Source organism: Pleurodeles waltl, chromosome 11 (assembly GCF_031143425.1).
Source record: "Pleurodeles waltl isolate 20211129_DDA chromosome 11, aPleWal1.hap1.20221129, whole genome shotgun sequence".
Classification (NCBI taxonomy): Eukaryota; Metazoa; Chordata; class Amphibia; order Caudata; family Salamandridae; genus Pleurodeles; species Pleurodeles waltl.
Window position 1 is genome coordinate 766,986,359 of NC_090450.1, and position 18,375 is coordinate 767,004,733.

Below are 18,375 nucleotides of genomic sequence, written 5' to 3' on the forward strand. Positions count from 1 at the left end.
AATCAGAACATTATATTTTAAAATTGACCCTTCCTAGCAAGTCTCTCAAGACTCTTGTGAACCCAACTACAAAAATATGGAATTCTTTTTTACTCTTTATTTCTCAAAAACGAATGCACCGATGTACACCAAATAAAAAAATACACAAATCTGCGGACCAACCTCTATCTTCCTGACGAATTTGGTGAAATTCCGTTCAGCGGTTTTTGCTGTTACCCACCAAAAAGAAGTTTATGGAAAATGCAAGGGGATTTTTCATTTTGGGACTCCTCTTTTATCTCGGTCCTCATTTTATGGATCACTTTGAAACTTTCCAGGAAGGAGCTGAGGTGGATGAACCTATTTTTTGGAAACATTTGTGAAGATTCGTCAACGGGGCCCACGGTATTAGGAAACAAAGAATGCTTTTTCTATGGAAATGGAGACCTAGCCATAACTATCTAGTAGTGACTGCCACTAGGTAAAATAGATATATGTATATATGTGTATATATATATATATATATACATTCCCAAAAGCGTCCTGCAGCAGCTGACTACTAAATTCATAATTTGTAACTCGGATTCCACTATTTATGTTATAAAATGTCCATGTAATCTATGGTATGTGGGTAGCATGATTTTTGCAGTCAAAAAACGTATATTGGAACATTGGCGGGCTATCAAGAATAATGATGCCAATTATCCTATAGCGCGACATTGTAGGCAAGTACATGATGGGAAAGTTGACAATATGTTATTTTTGGGAATTGACGGGGTTTTGCTGTCCCCAAGAGGAGGAGACAGGGAACGAGTTCTAAGGAAGATGGAATCGAAGTATATAATTAGACTTAATAGCAGAGCCCCGTGGGGGTTGAACCAGGACGAAGAATTGTATGTGCATGTGGGATGATATATATGAGGAATATTTGAGGCGATGAAGATAAGGCAGACCGGGTGCTTAATGATGTAGTCTACACCTATGTAGTCTATTATTTAATATATTAATATTGATCTATTTTGTCAATTTGTTACTAGCAGCCAATGGCAATGAGATGACCCAAGGGAAATAAAGCTCCCTGGGCAAATCGGAACATTATATTTTAAAATTGACCCTTCCTCGCAAGTCTCTCAAGACTCTTGTGAACCCAACTACAAAAATATGAAATTCTTTTTTACTCTTTATTTCTAAAAAACGAATGCACCGATGTACAACAAATAACAAAATACACAATTCTGCGGACCAACCTCTATCTTCCTGACGAATTTGGTGAAAATCCGTTCAGCGGTTTTTGCTGCTACCCACCAAAAAGAAGTTTATGGAAAATACAAGGGGATTTTTCATTTTGGGACTTCTCTTTTATCTCGGTCCTCAGTTTATGGATCACTTTGAAACTTTCCAGGAAGGAGCTGAGGTGGATGAACCTATTTTTTTGGAAACATTTGTGAAGATTCGTCAACGGGGCCCACGGTATTAGGAAACAAAGAATGCTTTTTCTATGGAAATGGAGACCTAGCCATAACCTATCTAGTAGTGACTGCCACTAGGTAAAATAGATATATGTATATATGTGTGTATATATATATATATATATATATATATATATATATATATATATACATTCCCAAAAGTGTCCTGCAGCAGCTGACTTCTAAATTCATAATTTGTAACTCGGATTCCACTATTTATGTTATAAAATGTCCATGTAATCTATGGTATGTAGGTAGTAGGATTTTTTAGGTCAAAAAACGTATATTGGAACATTGGCGGGCTATCAAGAATAATGATGCCAATTATCCTATAGCGCGACATTGTAGGCAAGTACATGATGGGAAAGTTGACAATATGTTATTTTTTTGAATTGACGGGGTTTTGCTGTCCCCAAGAGGAGGAGACAGGGAACGAGTTCTAAGGAAGATGGAATCGAAGTATATAATTAGACTTAATAGCAGAGCCCCGTGGGGGTTGAACCAGGACAAAGAATTGTATGTGCATGTGGGATTAAATATATGAGGAATATTTGAGGCGATGAAGATAAGGCAGACCGGGTGCTTAATGATGTAGTCTACACCTATGTAGTCTATTATTTAATATATTAATATTGATCTATTTTGTCAATTTGTAATTATTGCATAGTTGATGTTTAAAAAAAGTTTTTTAGAAGAGAAGTATCATGTGGGGTTTGCTTCAAAGTGTTTAAAAAGGATTAAAAAGGAGTGAAAATTGAATTTTATTTGATTTACAGGGGATGATGGATGATTAAAGGAAAATAAAAATAAGCAAGAATGAATTAAGAATATATACATTGTATAAAATAAAACAATGGAATAACAGAATGATAAAATGGGGTGTTTAGAGTGGTATTAATAGTATGATTTAAACTGATTAGTAAAATGTTTATGAGTAAAGATTTCTTCTATATTTATCAACCGACAGGATATAATGTCAAGGGGTGGTGTAGCTTGTTTTTTAAATTGATATAAGATGGGCTATGAAGAAGATCGATTTGGTTGAAAGGCATTGCCCTAAGCCTTAGGAGTTTCCAGTTTGTATAGTCAGTGCGTCAATAAAGCGATTGTTGTGGAATAAGTCTGCAGTGCTGGTGTCTCCTTCATGAATTGAGGGAAAAGAGAATTGTTGAATCTATATATATATATGTATATATATATATATATATATATATATATATATATATATATATATATATATATATATATATATATTTTTTATTTTTTTTGTTAATATACATATAGATATAGATATATTTTCACTGAAAATAACAAAGCGTTACAGGGATGTTATAGTAAGGCTCACATTTTAAACCATAGAAATTCACCAATTATAGTTAGAGTTACCTCAAGTAACTATAACTCGTGCCCTAAGGTAACTATACCTCGTGCCCTAGCCATGCACTGCTAATTAATCCACAAATGATGGCACTCATGACATCTTTGATAATGTCATCGACAAAAGCAATGTAATATTTGCAGTAAAGTATTTGATGAAAAAACTGTGCATGGGGTTTAAATGTTTAGTAAAGAGCTCTGAGAGTTAAATTATTGTACTAAGCTACTCCATTGGTTGAATGACTATTTTTTTGTACCACTAATGAATGATGCTGTTTCTAATATATGTCATCTGAGTGGCACTGCAACTGTCTTTATCAGTGTGGGAGTGGGAGTTTGAATAGCTCTATATGTGAGATGTGTGGTTGTGTAAGTGGCTCTGTGGGTAGCTGTACGGGTGACTGGGCTCTATGGTGAGTGACTGGCTGTATAAGTGGATGTTTTGCATAGTAGGTATTTATGAGAGAGGCTGTACAGATGAATGAGTGATTTAATATGTAACAAAAGGTCTCTGCAGGGGAAGTGTCAGCCTTGACTTCCACAGCAAAATTCACCCACTCAAAAGGTAAGATACATAAAAATTAATTGTGTAAAATACTTCTTGATTTTTTTTAATTTACTTTTATAATTTTCAATTCATCCTTTCTTACGCACAGAAATACACATCAAGAACAGACTCCATGTCCAAGTTAAAGACGAAATTATTAAAAAGAGAATGAGAATTATGGTGCTCCTACAAGGTGACAGCACAGTGCAAAAGCGAAAAAGTGAAAAGTGCATCAGTGTTATTTACAAATATGAACATTCAGATATGTGTCTGTCAAAAAAATCATTGTTCAAATAATGCAACATCCATTGTTTTCATATCATCAATCAACAGTTATCTATTTATCTACAGTCCACATTAAATTATTGTTGATGTTTCAACCCTGACGGTAAATCCATTAATAATGGGTCATCATTAGGACCAAGGAATTCAGGAGGAAGCACCCACAAGGTGCTATGTGAATCAATCACCTCAGGGTCATGGTGAATAACAACCATCAATGCTTTCCGTGCCACTGTAGTGAGCTTGAACTAAGTATGAAACAAGGCCTTGACCTATTGATTGGACCCAGTAAAAAGGACAGGACAGCTTTCATTTGGACCTGTAAATGCAAAGACACTGTCCCCGTTGTAACACCTTGCTTTTCAGTTAATTGCATTGACTTTTAAAATTGTATTTCCTAACTGTAACCTGCAATCTTTCACATTGGACGTGTGAGTTGTTGAATAGGTACGTGAGAAGGTGTATGAGTGGCTGTATGGGTCTGTGAGTGGGTGTGTGAGTAACTCTGTGACTGGGTGCATCAGTACCTCAGTTGGTCTGTGGGTGTCTGAGTGGATCTGTGAGCGAGTGCATCACTTTCTGAGTGGGTCTATGTTTGGTTGTGTGGGTTTTTCAGTGGGTATGTGAATGTCTCAGAAATGTTGTTAGTTAATGTGTGAATGTTTGAGTGGGTGTCTGAGTGCATGTATCATTGTCTCAGTGGGTGTATGAGTGGGAACATGATTTTGTGAGTGGGTCTGAGTTTGAGTAGAAGAGTTTGTGAGTGAGTCTGTGACTAGGTGTATGAATGTGTGTATGAGTGTCTGAGTGCATTTGAGGGAGTGTGTGTAAGTGCGTAAGTGTGTCAGTAGGTCCATGAGTGACTTGGCCATAAAGGAACTGCTCCTGCCTATTTATTCAACAAGAGGCCACTGTTTTGCACAAAATATCTACGCAACTAAAACACTTTCTACTGGTTAATTAGTAACAGCTACTTTGTTGAAAAAATGGGCAGTGTATATTCTACAGTACAGTTGCATAATGGACTACCAGGAAATGTGGTTAGGAACCTTGTCTGCATTTAGCAATGTGATTCTTACTCATGTGTCTTTTTGCAGTATACTGTGTTAACATGAATTATCCTAGGGAGAGGCCAACAACATTAGAAACATCTAAATAAGTACCAAACTAGGGTTGTTCTCCTAAGCTATATGTTGTACGTGTATGTTTTTTAGGTAGTGATGTCCTTACATTGCTGACCATTATAAAATGCACCACCAAAATCTAAAAAAATGGTTCTTATTGGAACCACAATTGAATCAAACAGAAAGCTGTGTTTGAGACATTATTATCCTTTTGTGTACTGTGTTTGGTATATACAAATCTCTGTTTCTGGTGTCTTCGTGTATGTATTATTCTGGATCAGGATGTGTTAGTGTGTATATGAATAACTGTGCAAGGGAGTAAGTAAATGCATGAGTGTGTGCCTAGGTGTGATAGTTTATGTATCAGGGTGTGGCTGGATGTGTAGGTGTATGGCAAGAAAGTGTACCTGAGTGTGTCAGTGCATGTTTCAACATGTGCCTGGCTGTGTCAGTGTATGCTTCAGCGTGTGGCTGGGTGTATCAATGTAGCAGTAGTGTGCACCAGGGTGTGTCAGTGTATGCATAAGTGTGTGCCTGGGGGTGTCAGTGTATGCATTAATGTGTACAGGGGTATGTTAGTGTATGCATTAGTGTGTGCCTTGGTGTGTCAGTATACGCATCAGTGTGTTCTTGGCAGTGTTAGTGTATGCATCGGTCTGTGCATTGGTGTGTCAGTGTATGCATGAGTTTGCACTTCAGTGTTTCAGTATATGCATCAGTGTGTGCCTGGGTGTCTCAGTGTATGTACGAGCAAGTACATGGGTGTGTCCATGTATGCATCAGTGTGTGCCTGAATGTATCAGTGTATACCTCAGTGTGCATCTGGTTGTGTTAGTGTGTGCAATAGTGTGTGTCAGTGAATGCATCGGTGTGTACCTCAATGTCTGCATCAGTGTGTGCCTAGGTGTGCTGCTGTGTGCATCAGAGTGAGCCTGGATGTGTCAGTGTATATATCAGTGTGTGTCTGGGTGTGTCAGTGTACATATCCGTATATGCATGGGTGTATCAGTGTATGCATCAATGTGTGTCTGGGTGTGTCAGTGTATGCATCAGCATGTGCGTAGGGATGTTAGGGTATGTCGCTGTATATATCGGTGTGTGCCAGCATGTGTCATTGTATGCATCACTGTGAGCCTGTGTGTGTCAGTATATGAATAAGTGTATACCTGGGTCTATTAGTGTATGCATCAGTGTGTCCCTCATTGTGTTACTGAATGCATCGCTGTGTGCCTGGATGTGTCAGGGTATGCATCAGTGTCTGCCTGCATATCTTAGTGTATAGATTAGTGTGTGTTTGGGTGTATCAGTGAATGTGCCAGTGTGTTCCTAGGTGTGTCTGTATATGCATCAGTATGTGCCTTAGTGTCCCAGTGTCTCAGTGTATGCATGAGTGTGTGACAGTGTGTGTCAGTGTATGTCTCAGTGTGTGCCTGGGTATGTCATTGAACGCATGAATGCTTGGCAGGGTGTGTCAGTGCATATGTCAGTGTGTGCCTGGGTGTGCTAGTTTATATACTGGTGTGTGTCTGGGTCTGGTTGGGTAAGTATATGCATCAGTTTGTTCTAGGGTGCTAGGGTGTGTCACTGTATATGTCAGTGTGTGCCTAGGTGTTTTAGTGTATGTATCAGTGTTATGCATCAGTGTCTGACTGGCTGTGTCAATGTATGCATCACTGTCTACCTGGATGTCTTAGAGTATGGATTTGTATGTGCTTGGGTGTGTCAGTGAATGCATCAGTGTATGACTGTGTGTGGTAGTATATTTATTGCTGTTTGCCTAGATAAATCATTTTATGACTCAGTGTTTCCTGAGTGTGTTAGTGTATGCTTAGCTGCATACATAGCTATATTGAGATGACTGTGTTAGTGTATCAGTATAACTAACTATATGTGCTTGAGTATGTTTATGGATGGTCTTTTAATTAAGAAATATGTAATCAGTTACCTACATTACTGCAATAAATAGCTCATTCAATCTGTCTAAAAAGAGAGAGAACATAAATAAAAGTTAAACTTAAAATCATTAACTTATCAATAAAAAGTTCACAATCTGTAAACAAATGACATTGTTAATTAGAAAATGCAATAACTTTTTATCACTGTATAGCAATCACAAATATTACTTAAGCATGTTACATTCTCTGGTCCACTGTTCTCAGCTTCTGTTCTTTTGCTCTATAAATAAAGTGCTTATAGGTACTCATCCTTGAACAGTGTAGGGGGAGAATGGGAGGAACAGTCATATGGACTTTTAAAAAAAAAACACAAGTGCATAGCACATTAATATTACTATGTATGGTACTCACTACAAATATTAACCAAACCTTTTTACCTATACTTGTCAAAATACATAAACATTATTAGAGCTTTGTAGCTTAGAACTTTGGTTCAAGATATAGAAGGTAAGAATTTGGTAATCGCTGCTTAAATGTAAGTTTACTATTGTTACACTCTGTCCATTCAGTTGTAATTTTAGTGTAGATAGTGCAATGTCCAGATGTAACACATACTCCTTCTTGGACAATAATGGCTGTACAGGCATATGTTTTCCACAAAAAGAGATTTGTCCAGCTTTAAAATTGGTAATTTGAGTTTCTAATTTAGTTTGATCTCTCCTTTGCAACCTTGCAGCATTAAGATGGCATACTTGCCGGTTCTTCTGATGTTCAAAGTTGATAGAGGGTCAGAGTTACACTTTGTGCAGGTATTATTCAATTTATCAAAACGGACAGTTTTACAGTCTGGTAGAATTAGGTAGATAAATTGTTCTGAGTATATTTCTGTTTTTGAAGAAAAGGCGCAATTTTTCACAATTATGCTCCCATTAATAACATAGTCCACATAGTTGCATAATAGGCACCATCTCTTCTTCTAAACTACATAGTAGGATCATCAAAAACTCATGTGCATCTTCTTGAGTGTTTTGAGTGAACAGTACTGATCCAGTGCACATATCTGCAAGATCTATAATACAAGATGTAGAGTATATTTTTATTCTAACACTACACACGTGTTCTAACAAGCTCAAGAGGGTAAAGCATAATCTTTTTTTCCTTTCTATGTTTTAGTTAATGAACCAGAGTAGGTAAATGTAATAATGAGCTGAGGACTACATTAGACTAGCAGTTGACTCCAGAGATATTTGAGAACTGGTACACTACAATTTCAACATCAGTTTTACTATTCACTTTGTCCAATACTTCTTTCTTTTCCTTTTTGTTCTTTTCTCCAGGATTATCAGTCTGATCCTTTGAAATTTTCTGATTGTGTACAATTGCAGGCTTTTTGTAAACTGGGTACTGTCCTAGATGTCAAGCATAATGACTTCTCAAACAGTTGTGCTCCAGTACGCAAGTGAAATCAGCATTTACTTTACTGTCATCAAACTCCATCAGATACAAACCAGACAGAGTTCTAACCGGAGACAATGCTACATATGACATACCCTCCTTGAACATAGTGCTGCCAATATTAATAAATGCTGTATCAATACTTAAACCTTGAGACTTGTGTATTGTCACAGCATGTGCTAAAGATGTTAGCAACTGCTTTCTGTGAATATGCAAGTCTTTTACAAGTAAGAAACGTGCAACAGACCTTGCTATCTGTTTCACACTTTCAAAATCATCAAATTGAATTGTTAGATATTGAACCTCATTTCTGTTTGGATACAAATTTAAATTATTTATTTTACCCAGAGCTCCATTCCCTAATCTGTCTTCAACATTCAAATTACACTGTAAAATCCCCCTACAATTCTTACAAACACGTAAACACTTTTCTAATCTTGTAGTTTTGGAAACAGACTTTAACAAAGAGTTGAGTTTTGATTGCAGTTTTTCATTCAACAGTATTCCTTGATGTTCCATTTTATTAATTGATGTGAGTTCCAATATTTGTTCTTTCTCCAGTTGTAATAATTATTCATCGCACCAGGTAGAGCGAGGCTGCATAAGGGCTATTAAAGACGGCCAGAGTCAGATGGTAGAGATTCCCACCGAGATCCCTGAGGTATTGAAGAACTATTATGCAGACCTATGCACGGCAGACATCTCCCCCTCGCCGACTATCTACCCACTGTATCTGCAGACTGCAGACTACCATCGGTGAAAAGCTAAATGATGCAGAGAAGGCCCAACTAGAATCATCGATTGATTGTGAGGAAATAACGCTGCAGTCGGTTCCATGGCAAGGGGGAAGGCAGCAGGGCCAGATAAAATCCCCTGGAGTTTTATAAGGTGTTTCTCACCGAGCTGTAGTATGTGATGTTGCTTACATTTACTTCTGTTCAGCTAAAGGGAATGATACGGCTGTCTTGGGAGGACACGACTATTGTGGTATTTAATAAAAATGCTTTGTGCCCCAGTTCATACCTGCCTATCTCACTGATTAATGAAAACACAAAAATTTGTTAAAAAATCTTGGCTGGTAGATTGGGGTTGGTTATGGCTAAGTTGGTTTCATCTCGTCAGCATGGGTGTATTCCGTATTGGGATACTGCCAGTCACATTTGCATGGTGATAACTCTTTTAGATGTTGCTGAAGTAACTAAATGTCCTTTGGGACAAGAACTATTGAATGTGTAGAAAGTCTTTGATCGTGTTTTAAGTGGCTATCTATAGGAAGTACTGCGGTGGAAGGGGCTAGGCCTGGGATTTATTAGGTCGATTAGTGCCCTCTATCAGTCCACTAGGGCAAGGATACAGATTAGTGGTGAGGGCTCAGAAGTGATTCGCATTACTAGGTGAACGAGACAGGACTGCCCTTTCTCATCACTTCTGTTTGCTCTTCATATCCATCCACCGGTCTGGAAGGTAGTCATAGGATTCAAGCAATTACGGTTCGCAGAGTGATAACTCTTTTAGACACTGCTAAGTGACTAAATCACCTTTAGGACTAGTACTATTGGATGTGAAGAAAGCCTTTGACCCTGTCTTCTGGGGCTATTTCTGGGAAGTACTGCAGTGGAAGGGGCTAGCCCCGTTTTTTTTAGGTCAATTAGTGCCCTCTATCAGTCCCCTAGGGCCAGGATACAGATTGGTGGGAAGGTCTCGGAAGTGATTCATATTACAGGGCTGCCCTTGCTCATCACTACTGTTCGCTCCTCATAGCAATCCATTTATCACCCCTCTGGAAGGTAATCATAGGATTCAAGCAGTTACGGTGAATCAGGCCCATATCGATTATTACACAGAACCCCAAGAGGGCCCTTTTTGCTATAGAAGAGGATTCCAGCATTTTTGGTGCTATCTCTCAATGCCATTTTAATGAGGATAAAACTCAAGTTTTGTGCTCTCCAGTCTATATCGAAAGACAGATGCTTGGTTGATGAAGTGATGTACTTAGGGGTTAACCTCTTCTCTAGTGCTGAGAAGATCATCAGGAACAATTGTGAGCCTTTATTAAATAAGATTAAACAGGATCTGCGTAGACTTACTAATCTCCACCTAACAATAATAGGCAGAAGCAATGTTCTAGAGATGGTGATATTTCCAAAAGTACTATATCTATTCAGGACTATACCATTGGAAATTCATTGGGGTTGGTTTGTTTGCGAAGTTGGATAGTCTTTGTTTTAGCTTTATTTGGCATTTTTTGGAAGCCAAGGAGGACAGTGAAGTATATGATTCTCCCTAGGGTGTGTGGGCTGCCCTAGGTTCCTATATTACTGTTGGTCTTGTTTGCTTCATCACTTAGGGGGTCGCCAGGGCCACCGACCACGGGAGCACCGCCAACAGGCTGGCGGTGCTCCCACGAGCATTCTGACCGCGGCGGTTCAGAAGCGGAAAGTCGGCGGTCTCCCGCCGACTTCCCGCTGCTCGGGGGAATCCTCCATGCTCCGCCGCCATGGGGATTCTGACACCCCCTACCGCCATCCTGTTCCTGGCGGGTCTCCCGCCAGGAACAGAATGGCGGTAGGGGGTGCCGCGGGGCCCCCGTAAGAGGGCCCCACTGTGTATTTCAGTGTCTGCAATGCAGACACTGAAATACGCGACGGGTGCAAACTGCACCCGTCGCACCCCTGCAACTACGCCGGCTCAATTCTGAGCCGGCGTCCTCGTTGCAGGGGCATTTCCTCTGGGCCGGCGGGCGCTCTTTTGGAGAGCGCCCGCCGGCCCAGAGGAAATGTTTGAATGGCCGCCGCGGTCATTTGGCGGCGGTACCTTGGCGGACGGCCTCCGCCGTCCGCCAAGGTTATAATCACCCCCTTAGTGTTGGAAAATGGGTTATTGGTAAGGGCAGGTAGGTACCTACACTTAGCAATAGGCCACTAACCTCCACTTACGTCCAGTTAGGTTTCAGTAAATTAAACCCAGCTCAACCCTTGGTAGCTTGGCAACGAGCGTCAAGGCTTAACTTAGGAGACAGAGTGTAAAGCATTCAAATATCACAAAACAGTAATTAAATAAAACACAGGAAACAGTTTAAAAATCCAAAACCAATTTATGACAATAGATTATATTTGTATCTTTAAAATGACACCAAAACGAATAAAATCAGATAAGGGGAACCGGAGATATGAATTTTTAAAGAATTATTATTTTTTTAGCGCCTAGAAACAAAAAGCACCAATCGGGTCATCTGGTTGCTCCTCGACCGGGGCAAAGTCAAAGTTTAAGGCCGACCGCGATGGAGCCCAGCTCGGCTACAGGCCGCGGGAGGCCTCGGTTAAAAGTTTACCTTCACACTTAGGGGGTCATTCCAACCCTGGCGGTCATCGACCACCAGGGTGGAGGACCACGGAAGCACCGCCAACAGACTGGCGGTGCTTCCCTGCCCATTCTGACCGTGGCGGTAAAGCCGCGGTCAGAAAAGGGGATCCGGCGGTTTCCCGCCGGATTTCCCCTGTCTGGGCTGAATCTCCAAGCAGCGCCGCCATGGAGATTCCGACCCCCTTCCCGCCACCCTGTTTCTGGCGGTTTTTACCGCCAGGAACAGGATGGCAGGAACGGGTGTCGTGGGGACCCTGGGGGCCCCTGCCCTGCCCATGCCACTGGCATGGGCAGTGCAGGGGCCCCCTAACAGGGCCCCAGCATGATTTTCACTGTCTGCATAGCCGACAGTGAAAATCGCGACGGGTGCAACTGCACCCGTCGCACCCCTGCAACACCGCCGGCTCCATTCGGAGCCGGCTTCTATGTTGCAGGGCCTTTCCCGCTGGGCCGGCGGGCGCTCCTTTGGCGGGCGCCTGCCAGCCCAGCGGGAAAGCCAGAATAGCCTCTGCGGTCTTTTGACCGCGGAGCGGCCAAATGGCGGTGACCGCATGGCGGGCGGCTACCGCCGCCCGCCGCGGTCAGAATGACCGCCTTAGTCTTTTTTTCGAAGATTTTCTTCAGCGGGACGAACTTGCCAGTCCAATCCGACCTCCTGGAGCCCTTCTCCGGATACGCGATGCTGGAATCCTCGGTGGAGATTTTTACCTTCGGACTTAGTCGTTTTTTCGAGGTGAAAATCCTTCGACCGGGGTGAACCTGGATCTTGATCCGACGTCCATGGAGCCCTCCTCGGATACGCTGGCTGGGAGGTCCCGGTCAACTTTTTACCTTCGGACTTAGTCTCTTTTTCTGAGATTTTCTTCAGCGGGACGAACCTGCAAATCAGGCCGGGTCGCGGTTGAGGCAAGCCGGCTAGAGTTGCCGCGGCGGGTCGGTCCCTCTATGGAGCTTTTTTACTAAAATTCTCCAAACTTCTCCAAACTTCTGGGGCTTTTCCCAGATGTCCTTTTAAGGTTCTTTTGGGGTCCACAGCTCACCCCAAGGGTCCAGAAGTTCTGAGATGGTCCTTTGGGGGGTGCGGACTACAACTCCCAGAATGCACCTGGCGCAAACTCCTTTTTGGCCACTGGACAGTGGTCAGCTGGTCGCTTTCTTCAGGAGTTGGTGCAGGGGACTCTGGATAGCAATTTTTCACCTGTAGCAAACAGGGAGTCCCTCCTTGAACCAGTTGAAGCCAGGCAAAGTCCTTCTTGTGGTGAAGCCCAAGTGTGAAGCTGGTGCAGTCCTTCTGAGTGCAGGTTCCAGGTGCAGGCCAGGGGTCCAGCAGGGCAGTCCCTCTTCTTCTGTTGTTCTTCCTTGTTGGATGTGGTAGGGAACTGAGGTGTGGGTGCAGGTCTGCCAGTTTTATCCTTGCTCCTGGGTGAAAAGCAGGGGGGTCCTGGTTCTCCAATCAGGTGCAGGGTCCTTCCCCCTGTGATGACCACTTCCTGGGAAGTGTGGCAAAAATCAATCCCAGGAGGCACCATTCTCTAAAAATCCATCATGGCTGAATCTGATTTTTGGAGGTTACATCTGGCTGAGCCCACCCACTCGTGTGGCTAAAAATCATAAACACACCCCTCTCCTGCCCTCTCCTAATCTAATCAAGGGGGGCACCTAGTTGTCTGGGGTTGCAGGATGTGGGGGTGTTGCTGGTTGCTCCAAATGTCCTTCTCTGCCTTTGAAGACCAGTTTGGCAGCCCTCCCCCTTCCTGCCTCACCATCTGCTGAGGGGAGATTCCTTCCCACAGACACATTCCTTTGTGTGAAGCCAGGCCACTTCACAACTCATCAAGGCAGCTTGGCCAAGCTGCTACAGGCTGGCCAATCAGAGCACAGCAGCAAAAACAATGCAGGGCTGAAACTGGCACCTTTTCAGGTAAAGTTTAAAACTCTTTACCTGAACAAGCTATATTAAATCCAACAACTGGAAGTTATGGGATTTATTACAACAATTAATTTGATACCAAACTCTTGGTATGCATTATTTAAGGAGACTTTAAAAATTAAAATAAAGTCTCCCCATTCTAGCCCATGAAGGCCATTTACTACAATGAGGGAAAAACGAATTTGGCTGTTTTTACCTCACCAGGGCTTATAAAACTATAAAGTCCCTGCTTATAGTTACATGGCACCCAGCCCTAGAGGCACATAGGGCACACCTTAGGGGTGACTTATATGTAAAAATAAGGGAGTTTAAGACTTTGGAACTACTTTGAATTCCAAAGTCGAATTTGCATTTAACTTCAATTTAAAAGCAGCCAGCAAGGCAGGCCTGCCTTTAAAATGACACTGGGCACCTCAGCAGTGCACCTATGGGTGCACAACCTATGCTGTGGTCCCTAAACCTACATGCCCTACCATATACTAAGGACTTATAGGTAGGTTAACTTAGCCATTTATAATTAGCCTAACTTGCATATCCATTTTACACAGCGCACAGGCCCTGGGACTGGTTAGCAGTACCCAGGGCACCATCAGAGTCAGGAAAACACCAGCAAAAAGTGGAAAATGGGGGCAAAAAGTTAGGGGGGCTCTGCAATCAGCCCTGTTTTCCCACACTTAGCAGTTCTGATTACAGGGAACAATTCTTAGACCAACTTTGCTACCTCACCCACTATATATTAATTGACTTTGGGTGACAAAGTTAGGTGTTGTTTTTTTGAAGTACCTCGAGTTAAATTACTATAGGAGAACTTGATTTAAGATGGTGGACTGGGCTTTTAAGGTTTGGCCGCAGATTAGGAGGTGTTATCATATTACCAAACTGAACCACTATACCCGGTTATGGAATTCACCCGCCCTACCTTGTATATTGCATGATGGTATGTGTAGAAGATATGAGGCCGGTGGGAATATGAAGCTTGGCAATTTTTTGGAGACTGGGCAATGCTGTTCTTTTCAGGAGGTACAGCATAAGTTTGGGTTGGGAAGGAGAATTTCCATAAATACTTTCAGATTACTAATCAATTCTTGGTGGTTGAAAGCCATATAATTGAAACCATTGATTGTGTATTATGTATGGGGCAGATTCAAGATATTCTCATCGAGGGACTTACTGGTGACATGGAAATGTAGAATGCAAGGTGGGAGATCAGGTTTGGGATTAAGGGGTCAGTGCTGTTGAAATCTTTGTCAATATGTGAGGAAGTACTCCTTAATTTTAATGCTGGCCTCAAAAGTCAGCATTTTAAGATATTTTTTGATTTACACCACACACTGAACAAGGTATACAAGTGGGGCAAGAGACCAGATTAAAAATGTCAAAGGTGTGGGGCTGAGGATGCTGACTTAATGCACATGTTTGTTGCTCCGGATTGGTGAGTTACTTCGAGGCAATAGGGAATTTTCTGAGTTTGATATTGAAAAGACAAATACAGATTACACCTCAGGCAGTCATTCTGGGCTGGTTAATAAACAGGGCCTTTTGCAAGCAGGCTGTAATTATTTTCCATGGCTATTGTGACCGTACGGCTGTGTATTGCCGCAGCATGAATAAGGCCTAAGACCCCCACATTTATGGAGTGGAGAAGCTATTTTCTTGCCATTTACAATTTAGAGAAAGGCCTTTGGAAATTGAGGGGGAAACATGTGAGGAGGAAGGGTAACTTAATCTGGGCACCAGTCGAGGAGTGGGTACTGTCGATCCTGTGAGAATGACCTGTGTGATTGTATGTCGAGGCAGCTATGCAGTGAGGTGGCCCAGGTGATTTATAGGCAAGGGTATATGATTAGGATTGTTCTGAATGTTATTCAATATTTATTTTTTCTTGTTTTTTAGCTCCCAGTGTGTGACAGCTGGACTTGTGGTTGGTGCACTTTGTGCCTGGCTCTCATGAAGTTTAGAGTCATGTAACAATAAATGTATTGTCTTCAAAGGTTTTATTATTTCTCTTTCTTTACCCATACCTATAATGTCTCATTTAATAAATCAATAAAATAAAAAAAGAAAGAGGTGCATTCTCTTAGAGTAGGCATTAGACACATGAAGGATTTTCCTTGATGAATGAACTCAACTGTGCTGCAGATGTTTTTGGAGGAAATATCTTCTTTATACGTTGGTTTTCCAAGCAATGTTTCCTTTCTTTTGACAGTATTCTTACTTTGATATTCTTTATATTTCCATATTGCATATCAGATGCTTGATGAATGTTAAGTTCTTTGTAGTGGAAATTCATCCAAATGTTGACATTCCAAACACTTCCTAAAGAATTACGAGTTTCTGTAAGATTGTTTTGAATACAAGCTGTCCTTTCACTGGGATCAGTTGTAACAAATCACCTAACACAATTATATGTTTTCCATCAAAAAGGACATCATAATCTGTCATTATCTGTTGCATTCTTAAATGTAAAAAGGCAAGCATTAAGTTTGAGACAATGCTCACCTCATCAATGATTATAACTTTCAATGTATTCAAAACTCTAGAAACATTGTGATGAGCTTCTCCAGATAACTCCTGGTACTCCTGTTTATTACTGTGTTCAACAGGTAGCATAAGAAGACTATGTAAAGTAATTCCTTTGATATTATGTGCAGCCAATCCTGTAGGGTTGTTACTACACATGATAAAATAGAATCTGTAGTCTTATGCAGATAAGTGGTGAAAACTTGTATCAAAAAACTTTTTCCAGTGCCAGCTTGTCTGCTTTAATACAAAAGAAATTGGCTTAAAATTTGAGCATTTACATTGATTCTCTTCATGGAGAAATCCATATTCTATTTTTTCTATAACTTTCATGTATATTTCTTTCTGCTCTTTATTGAGTTGTTCTACTAACTGTTCCAAATCAACGTTTTCTTCTCCAGCTTTTTGCATTGCTGTTTCCACTTCATTCATTGCTATGGCAGCTTCATTTTCGATTATTGGCTGTCCAAGGGGATCTTTACTGAGAGGTCCAGAACTCTGGCAGCTTTGTGAGCTGTCTTTGCCTATCTCAGTACCAATTGTCTCCTCTAGTTCAATTTCTTCATTTAACATTCTTAGATAGTTCAGAAATATTGGACACTGAATTCTGTTTGACAAGTAAGTTTTTCATCATTTATTAAGTTACCTTTTGGTAGCAAACCAAACAACGATCAAAACCTCCTACACAATATTTTCATTTATCAATTAATTCTGAAACATTATTTTTGTACCTGTAGTGCTGCAGAATTTCATAGAGACACATTTTCTAGCTGTGGACACCTCCTTGGGCAGTACATATCCAGCATATTAGTTTTCACAATATCTATACCATCTGGATCAAACTCTGCTAAGTACTGAATACCATCTGGATCAAACTCTGCTAAGTACTGAATTTCTAGATAGGATTTCAAGACTCTGTTTCACATGCTGGCAAGGCCTAGACTAACCCAAACAATTCCTCTAGACTTTGAGAACAAACTAGCAGAACGTAATCTATTACAGCACTCACTCTTTCAAGATTATCACTCTATGTGAGAGTATTTTCAAGCTGAAACTGAATAATTTTTTCAATAGAGATTTTTCTACAGAAATCTCTTCCCATGTTTTTTTTCATCTGTTTTTTCTGATTTTGTTTTTATGAAGTGACATAGCGAGCAACAGCAATGGAATTGTCAACACGAACTGTATATTCATGTTTGCATTCCATTATTTTAGGATCTCAGTATTATGATTGTTAATATATTTGGAGGCCTCTGATCTTTTTAGATTATATGTATTTTTGGTGATTTTCTTTTCAAATTGCTTCATCATCAATACAGCTTACTTCTCCAGTGATATTCACGTTTGTAAAAACAAAAGTACATTGTAGCTTTTTTACTTTATTCCCATTTACGAATTCTTGCCAGATTTTCTTACTTCTGGTAGATACCCCATTTACTAGATTAATCAGTGGTTCATCTATAACTTAGACGGTATCATCATTTTTATAAAAATCTAGAGGTAAATATACATCTCTTTCTTGATGTCCTTTCTGTAGTTCAGTTTGTGGCAGTTTCCCTGTTTTTTGCTTCATTTGAATAATTGCTTGAAATTGGTGCACAGTTTGTACTAGAATTGATTCATACACATTTAATTTATAAAGTTCTTTTGGAATTGGTACTAACTCTAATCTGTTATGAATTGGTCAAACTGGCTTTATATCCTCCTCTAATTTGTTATGGCAATACTTTTATAATTGCTTCTTTTGCATCTAAATTAAACAGTTCTTCCACAAATAGATATGAACCAAATTCTTCCAACTCATCATTTCTGTTTTGTTCAGTTTTACAACATACAAGTTTGGTTTTTGCAATGAACGCTGCAACAACAGATGCATACATACTCTGGTTTCTCAGAACACACTGTATTGAACTTTTCTATCTCCTGTGTAAAATTTTCAGTACTTTTCTGTCTATTCCCTTCTTCTACAGTTCTCAACATTTGCTCCTCATTTTCTCTGTTATTCTCTTCAGGGCCAAAGAAATAAAACTGGACATCTTCTGAAACTTTCTCAACTTCTGCCACACTACCATGTAACAGAGCTCTACTCAAATTTCCTAAACATAAATCGGGGCTTTTTACAAAACAAAGGCCCATATATATGAAAAGTTATATATAATATAATATATATATATAATTTTTTGGGAGTGCCACCTCACCTTACGTTGTTTTACGCCAATGATATGCAAGTTAGGTGTTACCTCCCAAAAAATGACGCAAGCTCACTAGCGCCATATTTACAACCCGATGGAAAAACGATGCACGCAAAGGACCAGGTCAAAAATTACGCTAAGTCCAATTAGCGTCAAAATTTTTATGCCTGGCCAGACAAGGCGTTAAAATTAGGGCCATCCACTACTGCATAAGGGAAACACATAGAAAGAACATTGGCAAG